The following is a 13,189-nucleotide window of genomic DNA, read 5'->3' as shown; positions in this document are numbered from 1 at the left end:
CCATTGGATTCAAAATTATTTTTAAAAATTCCTGTCGGTTATAACCAACAAGAATACATTTGTATTAAATCATATAAACGTATTCCTATCGGTTATAACCGACAGGATTTCCGGTTTTTACGGCCAGCCATTTAGCCCTCTCCGATGTCGTGGGGCCCTCTGAGATTTCACAGCCCTCTGGCCTAACCCTTGGTTGGAGACGGTTTTCAAGCTATTTTCGGCCCTCTGGCCTTTGGACCCTTCGGTTGGAGATGACCTAAGAACTACCTCTTGCTTCGGAGCACAGTAAACTCCTAATTTTTAAAAAATATTTAATCTCGATTTTTTTTATTTTAAAACAAAAATTTAACGGTTGAAAATTCGAAATATTTCTTGTTCTGGTGAATTTTAGAAAAATTTTATTTATTTAATGGAAGCATAAGGAACACATAAAAAAACACATAGCCAAACAACACAATACATCAATCTTAATTAGTTAGAAAATCCGTTACACTTATATGTGCGAGAATGAAATTTAAATTTGGGTACATCGGCGAACACAACCATCTTAATCAATGTGACATCACGTCTGCACATACCGATTTCCAAATAGAAGAGGTGATGATACTTTTTGAATAGTTTGAATCAAGTGGAAGTAATTTAACATCAACACTCACACACGAATTATCGAAATGTCAAGCGGTTTCAAAATTGTACTTGGAAAAATAGAAAGGGGATCCTTTTTTTTTTCTTCTCTTTATATTTTTTTCTTTTTTTCATGAGGAAGATTTTCTCTGTATCCTTGTACTATAAGATGAATGAAAATTTATTTTGGGTGAAATGCAAGTTGGTCTCTATTTTTAAGTAACCTACATGGAAAATGCTACAGATAGCACATTGGTGTACCATTTCACGTGGTAGATGATGTATACTTGACACATCAATTAATGAATTAATCTCATTGGCTAGCAATTGTAGGAATCATTTGCCATATCATGTAGTGCAACAATGTGGTATAAATATGTGGTTTCACAACGACTATGAATTTTCTACTATCTTTCCTAATTTTATGAAAATTGATATCCTTTTGAGTGAAAAAAAAAAAAAAACATTTAACAAGTTTCATGGATTCCATTGGCTAAAAAAAACCATAATTTGAAATTTAGTTTTAAGACATGTTCAAACATGGATTTGCCTGCAATATATTGGTTGGTGCACGTTTCCGAAACCCATCCTTCCTTTCCCTATTTTCGGAACCCTAATCATCCTTTGAGCCCTATATAATCTATGTCACTCTATCCCAATTAATTCCCAATTGAAAAACGCAATAATATTGACGATCAATTCCCTACACCATTGATTTGCTAGTTCCTTCAAAACCTTTCTTCATTCTTCTCCTAATTAAAACCCTTCACCCGAAAAATCTTCCAAAAAGAAGAAGACGACGACGAAGAAGAAGGAACTAGCAAGTCATCTTCAAAAGCAATCTTTATACAAAGAGTTTGGAGAGAAATAAAATGGGGAAGGGGTTCAAAAGCATGCAGAGTTGGGGAGAGGTTGCACCGGCGGCCATTTCGACATCCCACAACAGAAAATCTTCCAGCTTTACAAAACTAGAGCCCATAATCGAAGAGGGGTCAGAAGGGAGCTTCCAAGTTGTGCAGAAGGGGGTGTTCTTCTATGCTCTTCCTTTGTTCCTCTCTGGATTTACGTATATCTTGTTGTTCAATGAATTTGTGGCTTGACATATATATATATATATATATATATATATATATATATATATTGGTGCATGAAAGCATATATGTGGCGCTGGGTAGTCATCGCGTTCACTTCATTGTCTCTATTGATCAGCCTGATAATGTGCTCACCTAGCCTTTTTTTTATGCAAAAGTAGAAGATATGAGATATCTAGCAAATGCATGCATGTCATGTATTAGGAAGAAACTTATTGAAACAAACATTACGTTGCAATGTGAGGCATGGAATGGTTTTTATCCAAATTTTTTTGGCAATAGTGCCATCAATTGAAAAAGGAAATTGGCTTCCCACAAGGTACAATATTTCTTATCTCTCTATCTCCCCTCTCAAAGCCTTCAAGTATGATCTGGTCATAAATGAATTGGCTAACTTAATAGATTCTTTAAGGAAATGAAGTAATTTTTTGTCCTAAGGTGAGGTGAAAATAAAAATACCATGAGGAAAATTCATTCATTTCGGTCCCATAAGATAGTAGAATTAATTCTTCTAATCCCCCAGAAAAATGAAAATCGTACGCTTCTATCTTCACTTTTTCATTCATCACACATTGAATTTTATGACATATACCATCCACTTCAATCCTAGACACGAAGTGAACCATAATGATGATTGGGATATATACTACATTAGTGATATATTTTTCTTCATCAATGCTTTAAGGCGCATTTGGTTGGCGAAAAAGAATACATGGAAAATAATTTCCCATGTCTTTTCTTAGAGGATGAGAAATACATTTTCCTAGTACCATGTTTTGTAAAGATAGGAAAGTAAATATGAAATTCTGGAAAAAAAAAATTTGTATTTTTATTTCGTACTAGGGATAAAATTGAAAAAGAAAAGTACGAAGAGTAATTATGGGCATATTTGGTTTTTCAACATTTAATGAGGATAATATTGTCCTAAACAAATGTGATTGATGTTCGCAGTGCGTAATAAATGACGGGAAAAAAGAGTGGGTAATATGCAAACCCTCCATCCCTCGTGGGTTTTATTTTCCCACCTCATTTTTGGGCATTAATTACATTTTTTTCCCAGCCTGATTTACGAAAGAGAAATTTTATTTAAACTCATGTAATCTCTTTCTACACTTAATTTACTTTTTTCACCCATATTAATTTGAATTAAACTACCAATATCTTTTTAAACCCAAATTTACTACCTAAACTATTATCACAAACTTAATTCAATTTATAAATTTTTCTCCACACCCATTTAGAAATTAGAAATCCTAAATTTGAAAACAGAAGTCCATTTCAAGTTAGGACTATGAAAAAAAATTGACAAATTCATAATATACGCAATATGATCGTCCTTGCAATTATATTATAATAGGGTTACCAATCAATAATATTTCTTTTTCTGTTTCACTAAACTAAATTATGAAACTATAAAAACCATGCATTGGGTTTTTTTTTTGGAGAGAATTCATCAAAAGTTGAAATCAAACCACCTACTGAAGCATGGCCCTTTTCTCCATGGTTTAAAATCTCTCTCATTCTCTAGCCCTCTCACTCTCCCATTCGTTTATTGACATTAGTTCAGTCAATTAGGTATATTGTTACTCTTTCATATCTGAAATGGCTTTATCAATTCTTAAAGGACTTCTCAGGCGAAGTTTCATATAATCTATCCATACCAGAAGTAGATGAAGTTTCAGTGGTAGTCAGTTTCATGGCTTGAATGAATCATGTCTCATCCTTGGTACTGTATCTGTAGTGATTTAATCAAACGAAAGAACCATGCATACACTAGAAGGCCGAATGAAATCATTACATGGATTATTTGGATGAAATAAGGGGTGATGCTAGAGTTTAATTATGCAGTGGGTTTATTGATAAGTTTTAGTTTTATTGTTAATTTCATTTTGTACTTGATGGTAATTATGCAATAAAATAAAAAAGACAATTAAAATTAAAGTTTAAGTTGGGTGTAGAAAGAGGTTATTTGGGTTCAAATAAAATTTCCCTTTACAAAACATAGGAAAACAAGTGATTTTCCATTCCCAAACCAATAAATTGATTGCACAAACACACAACGAGTAAAACCCCTAAACGGCTACCACATGCACAAAACTACAAATGAAACCAATGCAAATCTATCACTAAACACGATAGACGCAACATATCCGAATCAGCATCCACACCGGTTGTCGTTGAATAGAGAAGCCACATAAAGTCATCACCGAAGAGCAAGATTATGCAATGTCATTGTTAAAAGATGAGACCACATACAGTCATCATGTGATCAATACTTTATACAATAACAAAATTTTAAGATTGAAATGCAAAATGTTATCAATTCATGAAGTCAAAGAATCTGCCTTTATACCTTCCAATGTGAATGCCATGAGCATGTACATTGCAATGAAATTAATCAATCTGTTATGATACATAATCCGGATCCATTAGCAATTAATCCTAAATATCTTCGGAGACGAATCTACCCTCGATCTATCAATCTATTCCATGTACACCAGTCAAGAATCAAACATCATATCTGTACAACAAGAAATAAGAAATACAAGAAACAAACACTGGAACCAGAAACAACGCCCTCTTTGAAAACGGTAGAATTTCAATGTTAATCTGAGGTCCAACTGGTCCCGCTTCTTCAACAATTGTCTCCAGCTCTGGACATTTCGAAGATTTCTGATGAGATATGAAAAGGGTCGGTGCAACTTCACCCCAGTTGTGCATGTAGCTCACCTCCTTCACCATCATGATCTCTGTGAGATAATACAGCTTCTCTAAATTAAGCACCTTGAAAATACAGAATATGATCAATAATCTTGTAAGATTACTAAGAGAGAAGTGGAGATATTGAGTTTGTAGGAATCGATATGTGCAAACGTTCTATATATACTGAAAACTGATCCGAGATTCTGGAAGGTGGGAGCTGGCAAATGACCATGGTGGATCAATCATAGGGTGACACGTAAGGCATTAAGTTTGAAGAAGTCCAGGAACTTTCTAAAATTTGCAGATTTGTCGTTTAACAACGTCGTAATTTTCACAAAGCCACATGTTAGAAACCGCGTGCGATGCCTCAGCCATTTGGAATTATACAAGTGTTAGGTACACAGGAAAAGTCGACGGAAGGAAATCTAGAAGACTACAAGTTTGTAACACAACGATTTTGTATACATATCCTTTCTTTTACAATTTGCCTATCATATGGCGGTTTTTTATTGTTAGAAGTGTTTCATTCTCAAGTAAAAATTTTGTAATTCGAGTGATTAAAATGTATATATATTCTTATTTGTACGAAAAAATTATAAATAAAATTTTTAGGTACTTGGCATATAACAAGCCACGAAGTTCATGTTGTATTGTATTGACATTGTAACTTTGGCTTCTCACTTATATATAGAGATAAAAACGAAATCTCCCCCAATTGCCGAATAAGATAGAGCTCAACTTAGAGTATTTTAACACAACGGCTAGTCAAAATTTGGTTAATTTTACTCAATGACACACAAGTTGCCAGTTTCATAAGGATAATGCTTCTCCAATAATTCTATTAATTGAATATGTAATTGTTTTTTTTATTGAGATTGAATCATTTAAGGGGAAGAGATCATTCACAAAGCTGATTCATAGATCGGTGAAAGATTTAAATTTAACTTCAAAGTAATAATGCTTTTACGAGTTACGAGAGTTAGGGGGTAAAATTTGAGTCGTATTGTGTTCTTGTTGTGTTAGTTTGATTTCTTTCAAGCATGACCTATTTAATTAATCGTGTCAAAACATTTAACTTTAATCTGTGAGAGAGAGAGAGAGAGAAAGAGAGAGAGAGAGAGAGAGAGAGAGAGAGAGATCAGCAATGAAAGAATCGTTTATAATGTGCAAAATGTATCATCACTTTTTTAGGTGAATACACCCCAGATTCTAGTCTGCGAATGGATCCATTCGACATACAATTTTGCCTCTAATGGCCACATCACACGAGAGAACTCCCCATACAGATTAGGCAATCTGTCTACAGAAGATGAAGTATGTCATTAAAGAAAGAAACACTGGAAAGAGAAACACCACTCGTTTCGGTAGAATCTCGAAGCTCTGGCATTCAGATCCTTCTTCAGCAATGGTCTCCAATTTCGAAACGTTATTCGAAGGCTTCTCGTGGGGGATGACAAGAGCTGGTGCAACCTCACCCCAGTTGTGCATGTACCTCAGTTCCCTTTCCATCAAACCCATATTTTACTGAATGTATAATTCTTGAGGTGGAAAGGTAATATTATATATGTTCTCTTGTAGGAATTGTATGCTCATGAATATTGTTGTGTTGGAGAAAAAGGGTTTGGTGAAGCATGGTATATATAGGTGCAGGTTCGTGAAGGAAGAAGGGTGCAAAAATAGGAGGGTGGTGGGTGGCCCTGCTGCAGCAATCAGCGGTTGACAAGATGCCTAGTCATGTGATGAGCAAAACGATCGGAGAAAATGTAGGAAACGATAGATTTCAATTTTAACAGTTAACAGAATGGCAAAAGCACGCACCTCACAAGTAGTAACAAATAAGCGCGTAATTGCCAAATTGGCAAAATTGCGTAACCCCAAAACCGCTTGTATGGGTTATGCACGGACACGTGGACGGTGTAGACCCAAAGTGCATGCATCTAGCATGGCATTCGTAGATTAATTATATAAAGGAGTAATGTTAAGTAGACTAACATTTTATACCAAATTTGTAAATTATATGATGTGTTATTAATAGAAAATAAATACGTTAATTAACACTTAAGTAATAATTCAATTATCAACAATCAAGTAATAATTCAATTATCAACAATCACTGCATATAATTTATAAAATTTAATTTAAATAACCACTTAGTATTACGGTCTATTAATATTTCTTTTTACTTGTAAGTGAGAGGTCGTAAGTTCAATTTCAATTATCGTCAATAGTGAATTTGAACCACATTATTGCTAATTCATTATGAGGTTAAGCCTACCTCCTTCTACATAATATTTTTTATTAAAAAAATTTAATTTAAATAAAAGCTCTCCCGAGCATTATCCTTATTCAAGGACGTGGAGATTTTTCTCGACCACACAATAACTAGAGCTAGGTTAATCCGCCAAAGAAGTGTCTGATGGAATCATAATAATTTCAGCATATTTTTCTTACACTTGTTGGTGAGTTGGCTCGATCAAGTACTAGATTATTTAAGGACATACATGTGAAAATGATGCTATATTAAAAAATTTGGGCCACATTTAGGAGAAGGATAGTGTTATTCATACATTCTTGTTAATTTTTAGTCATTGATTTTCTTCAATTCATTTGATCCGACAGTTCAAAATTAAAAAGAATGTATAAGAAGTAAAAATAAGTATGCAGATAACATTATTTTTTGGAGAATGGATCTCCATCAATAGTCAGAGTTGCATTATACGTGATATTACTTTTAAGTCCTCACTTAGTTTTTAAAATTGAATTGATATAGATAATTAATTAATTCACTAAAGTTAAGATATATTGGAGATGGAAGTAAATGATTTTTTTTTCTCTTCAGGTTAGAATAAGGCATTAGGCATAATTATGTACTCTCTCATTTCTCCAATTTTGAAGAGAATTGGAACTAACAAGTTTTTTCAATGCATAATCTGTCTTTACCTTTAAGTTGGCCACATTTTTATCACTTCCTTTTTTTCAACATATTTTAAATATATTAGTTTTCCATTCCAATGCAATCTTAGAGACCAAACGATCAGGGAGTTATTGGTGTTTTCTTTTATCTTCAATGACATTAGAGACACTAAGAATTATACTAATTTTTGGTTACCAACTGATGTGGAAGTATTTAATTGATGTGAATAAATTAGTTGCAAAGTAAGGTTAAATAAAAAAACAGATGAAACATCATATAGTATCTAAAAATTTAGTGCGAGAACCTTGAACATATTTCTGAACTAAGTTTATTTCCATATGGTTGCGAATTGTAATAGGGGTGGGCATGGGCCGGGCAGGTCGGGCCCAAAATTGAAAGAACCGGACCAAACTTTTTTGTAAATAAAACAGAGCGGGACGGGGTGGGTTTTGAATTTTTCAAAATGGGATCCAGACCTAACCCGGTCTCTTTTGAAACGGGCCAGTTCGTACGGGTCCAAGTGTGGGAACCTCAGCTTCCCTCGCAAGTCCACGTGTCTCCTAAACTCTTCCATCCTCGGGTACCTCGTGTCCTTTAGCCGCTTCACTGTCATGATAAACCCGGACTCCATCACCGTCCTGTATGTACTTCCTATTGTGCCCCTTCCCAGCGCCTCCGCCGACGCCTTGAGCAAATCCTCCAGACTGTAACCCATCTGCTGATCCCCTGCTCCGCAGAACACCAAACTCCCCAACCCTTCACCGTCCCAAGAAAACCCACCCTGTTTCCCACCATTATTACCTCCCTTGCCAATGGGCCCCTCCCCTTATCCTTCTCCTCTCTCTATTGCTAGCTTAGCACCCCCAACGACGACGCATTGAACAGAATCAGAGTTGGTGTCACCGGAATTTCTCCGGATAGCTGGTTAATCGACACGTTGTAGAACCGGAGGGAGGTCTGGTTGAGCGGTGGAATGGGACCGATGAACCTGTTGTCCTGCAAGTATAGAACGTAGAGGCGGCGGAGCCTGAGCAGCGATATTGGGATTTTGCCGAAGATTTTGTTTCCAACGAGGATGACGACTTTGAGGCGGTGGAGGTCGGATATAGAAGAAGGGAAAACGCCGGAGAAGTTGTTGTCGTTTAGGAAGAGGGATTTGAGGTTGAGGAGGCCGGAGAAGTCGGGGATTTGGCTGGAGAGGGAGTTGCCTTTGAAGCTGAGGACTCGAAGCTAAGCATGGAAACGGTTTAGGCCGGGCCCACTAATTCCATGGAACCGTCCCGCCCCGCCCCATTTGGTGTTTATAATTTTTGGACCCGTCCCAAACTGCATGAACCCGCCCCAACCCGCGAATCCAGAACCCATTTGCCCACCCTTAAATTGTAGCATGTAAACTAATTTCTTATCCAAAAATCTCCGCACAAATTATAGTAAAAAATGAATTAAGGCAATGGGCAAAATTAATAGAGAAAATAGGCTGGGGAAGGGGCACAGAGATTATTACAAATTAAATACTCCTTAATTTGTGATTTAATTAGGCTTAACTAGGAGCATAAATGACATAACCAGTTTACAATGGAAAAGGCTTGTAGCCAGGCAATGAAAGGATAAATGGAAGCATACACTTTTGGCTTAAGCTTAACAAAACGGTTGAAAAGAAAAATTAATTAGCTAATGGATCCTAAATATATTTAATTTCTTTTCTAAGCACAGTACTGGCATGCAATTGTAGGGCGAGTGCACGATGGAAGGGGCTTGTCCATCACTTGCAAGAAGCAGGCTGTCGAAAAGAATGATGATACCGGTGAAGAAGGCATCTGAGAACACACTTCTTCGGAAATCATATTATCGCCTTCGGATTCTTCCTCGTGTATTGTTTCCAAAATTTGCACCCTGCTAGAATTTTTAAGCAGTGGAAGAAAGCGAGAAGGTGCAACGGCAGATAATGGGGTCAATGAGGAAGTTTCAGTAGCGTTGGACATTCTGTTATAAATATAATAAGTAGGTCGGACCAGATTTTAGAACCTCAATAGGCTAAGCTTAATTTGTATATGAATATTGCAGAGGGAGAAGGAAGGATAAGTTGTGGGTTTGGTATGCCATGGTCGGTTTATATAGAGGTCCTGATGTGGTTGGAATTGAACAGGGGTATTACTTGATCATGTAGTAACTAATTTTGGATAATGGATATTGTATATTGAAGTTGAAACTTTTCAACTTGCTCCATTTCCTTTTTTGTTTTGTGGAAAAAGAAAGCAAGTTGCTCTCCTTGTTTGCAAACAAGTAGCTCACAATTACCTGCCTACTTCAATACCATTATCGAATAATTCCAGATATTTCTGAGTTTTTTTATTTATTTGTTTCATTGAATTTTGGGTACAATTGTTGGAAAATATTTTTTTGAAGAGAGTGTTGGAAAATAATTAAATTAGGACACTGTTTTTTTTTTCCCTTAAGTTAGGAAGTTGGTTTGTTTTTACGTTAGGGCTTTTTGATATTTATGTACATGTTTTTTTAGTGGGATAAAGATTGTGTTTTATTCCCTGTTTTTTATTAGGGTTAGATTGCTACTCTATTTGTTTCAGAATTAAGTCTTTATAAATACACCTTGTAATTTAGTAGAAAAATGAAGTCTTCACACGATATTTTTCTTTCTTATGTGTCTTTGAAATAAAATTCAGAGTTTTGCAATATCAGTATCTCTTTCTTTTCATCATTTCATCATTAGTTAACAACGTTCCTTTACAATTGACTACACTATGACTCAATAATGTTGAATGATCGTCGTGCTTAACCTAAATCTGTTTTGATTAATGTCTCATATATATATATATATATATATATATATATTATATAGGAAAATATGAATTCACGTAGTATAATATATTTGGTACGGGATTAAACTTTCGTTAAAGGTCGTGTAGGTTAGGACCTATCATTATCTTCTCTCCGCCGCCCCATGTGAGCTGAGCAGCCTGAGCTCAGAGGTGATTCTTCAACTAGTACAACTTTATTTGAGGAAACATTACTATAATTAACTTCATTTTAGGTAAAGAGAGAAAATTATAACATGTATTGACTGTAACTCAGTAAAATTAACAAGCACATGTATCTTCCTCTGTAAAATTTAGAACATTTACTGATCATGTATTGCATGGAATTAGGGTTTGGGGGATTGAAAATCAGATGAACACTTTGCTGCCAAGTTTAGAACTGCGTCGATCGCTTGGTAGGCAGATGAGCACGAGTACTTTATGAATTGAATGGAAATCTTGGAGCTATGTACGTACTCAGTCTTCATCCAGTAAGGTCTTTTTAGTTTTTATCCACATAAGTCAATGGAGTCATTTGACAATTTGGGGTAAGGGGGGCCTGACTGATTGTCCGTTCTCGATCACACGGCTTATTCACAGACCAACATACTGTACCAATTTCGACAACTTTATTTTAGCTCTTCGCATTTATTGGTGTCCTACTTCACACGGCACACGTACGTCAAGATCGTCATATGCAGAGGCAACCCAAAGATAAGGCGAACAAGACATGTGTTTTGAGTCTCACTTTAAATTAGGCCTCATTTATACCCTTATTATATGTCTTAAAATTTTCCTCATTAACAAAAAAAGTTATATATTCAAATAGCTATCTATAGTTATTGTTACAAAACACATGTTATTCAAATATCTAGATAGATGTATTGCATTTCTAGACCGCATTAATGAACCACATTATGCGACTAATAACATCATATTACGATCCATGGGTATTGGCACATCACGGATCATTCACTATAATATGGCCCCTCTGGCATTATTATCAAATTACTTCACTAACATATTCTTAAGATATATATTAGTCATTGGTCACACTACAAGTTGATCTGTTACTGATTCGGCGGCCGACATATTAAGCAGGGTTTGAAGTACATCAGTAAATTCCTTTCTACTATGCTCACAATGCAGTGTTCTCTATTCATGCCGTCTTAGGTCATCATTCCTTTGTTTTATCACGATCTAAAAGGCAAATGCCACGTCCGGAAAAAAACTAATTGGAAAGAACCAGCAGAAAAAGGCCCTAAATATCTGATAGGATGCAGACGAAAAGGGAAAGAGCATGGAAATTGTTAGAGCAAGAATATGAGTGTGGACCATTTGACACTTTTCTCCAAGAGTAGTGACTGTTCATGAATCGGATAAGAAGCAATTTATAAGCATGGAAGAGAAATAATGTATGAACTTTGACCAATGCATGACGATCGAGCTGAATAAATGAGGATGATCATATGGCCGATTATGCTTGGCAACCATGTATAGTGATTGTAATTTGACAACATCCATATCCCTTTCCCTTTGAGCATTCTTGTCCAAATTAGCACTTTCTAGCATGTGATTTGTAGGACCATGTATAAGTTCGTCTGTATGCCTTTTTGCTTTGCAATTTTCTTCAAGGATGTATAATTGGGCTAAGGCTAGCATTTTTTATTTAGGATCATGGGCTATGGCTGGAAAATCAGGCTGAGCAATCGATCAAGTTCCAATTAATTATAGATCGAATCATAGTCGTCTAAAATGTTCATCACTTGAATAAAAATTTGAGAGTTGTATTACGACCAGTCGCTCACGCTTGCAATAAAAAAATTAAGAACTGTGATATAGTTAGTTAGTCGTGCCAACAATACTGGCTCAACCTTTAGAAATGTCATGAAACCACAGTCGAGTACAATAATTTCTACATTCACAAGTCAGGGTTTCACTCGAAGCAAAACTTTCAAAGTTGATTAACAAAAATGAATTGGAAAAAGTTCCAAACTCAAATCTTCTTACTACATAATGATACAAGAATTGGAAAAGATATCTATCCCATCAACAATCACAGCGATTCCTCCTAATGTAAGGAAGGATTGTCGTACGAGAACCTCACCTAGCATTTTGACATTCGATTGAGTGTTGGATCACACACAAATTAGTGGTATAATCTAGGTAGGGGAACAAGTAGGTTTCCCTATGGAGGAATACAAGCATTATCCTTGTTTGAAACTTTCCTTGCAAGTGTGAGCAACTAAGTTCTGAAACCCTTTGAGTTTGCTGATGGCTTGAAGCTCTTCTCCCGACTATCATCAAGCTATGAAGGCATATGCAATGACGATAGTGGCCATCTCCTCCCCCCTCCTCCTGAAATGGGATGGGATCACTACTCTCGTACAGCTATGAAGGTTGAAGGCGATAAGACGATGTGAAATTTGCCTGTAGCTGCGAACTCAGCTGTATCTTTGATTATAGGAGCAGATCCGTTTCGAACTGAACTAATACCGAGAGTGCGCCTGAGCTTTCTTTTTTCAATTGAGCTCAAGGGCAAAGTCATTCCTGGCATACGACGCCTTAGGTCAATCAGACCCGCTGCTTTCAGAAGGGCTTGCTGGTGTGGTTGTGTTTGATGGTTTTTCCTACAACTAATTGGAGCTTGAAAGTTAGGTTTTCCCAGGGTAGCCCTTAATCCAAATCATATGCTACTCTATACCGGATGAAAGATCTGATACATGTTCAAAACTAATCAAACTCCAAACAATAATAATCACTAATCAATCATGTTTAAAAGCATACTGTTACATAATTTAATGGGCTAAATAAACTGATTATCCTGATCATTGTCAGCCCAACAAACACGGTACGTATCGCGTACTGGTAAACCATGATTGGGATATTTTCCTAACTTGTCAACCCAAATGAATTTGAGCCAGCCAAATGGTTGGACCATTATTTTCTCGGAAGAAAGAAGTTTTCTCGAGAAAATTTTGTCAGCATCACTGTGCCCAAATCAGGCCGACTAATCCGAAACGTGGCACGGTAAATGCCTACTT

This window comes from Pyrus communis, chromosome 10 (assembly GCF_041283825.1).
Source record: "Pyrus communis isolate YQ-2024b chromosome 10, ASM4128382v1, whole genome shotgun sequence".
Taxonomy (NCBI): Eukaryota; Viridiplantae; Streptophyta; class Magnoliopsida; order Rosales; family Rosaceae; genus Pyrus; species Pyrus communis.
The sequence above is the reverse complement of the archived record's forward strand: the minus strand, read 5'-3'. Positions refer to the sequence as shown.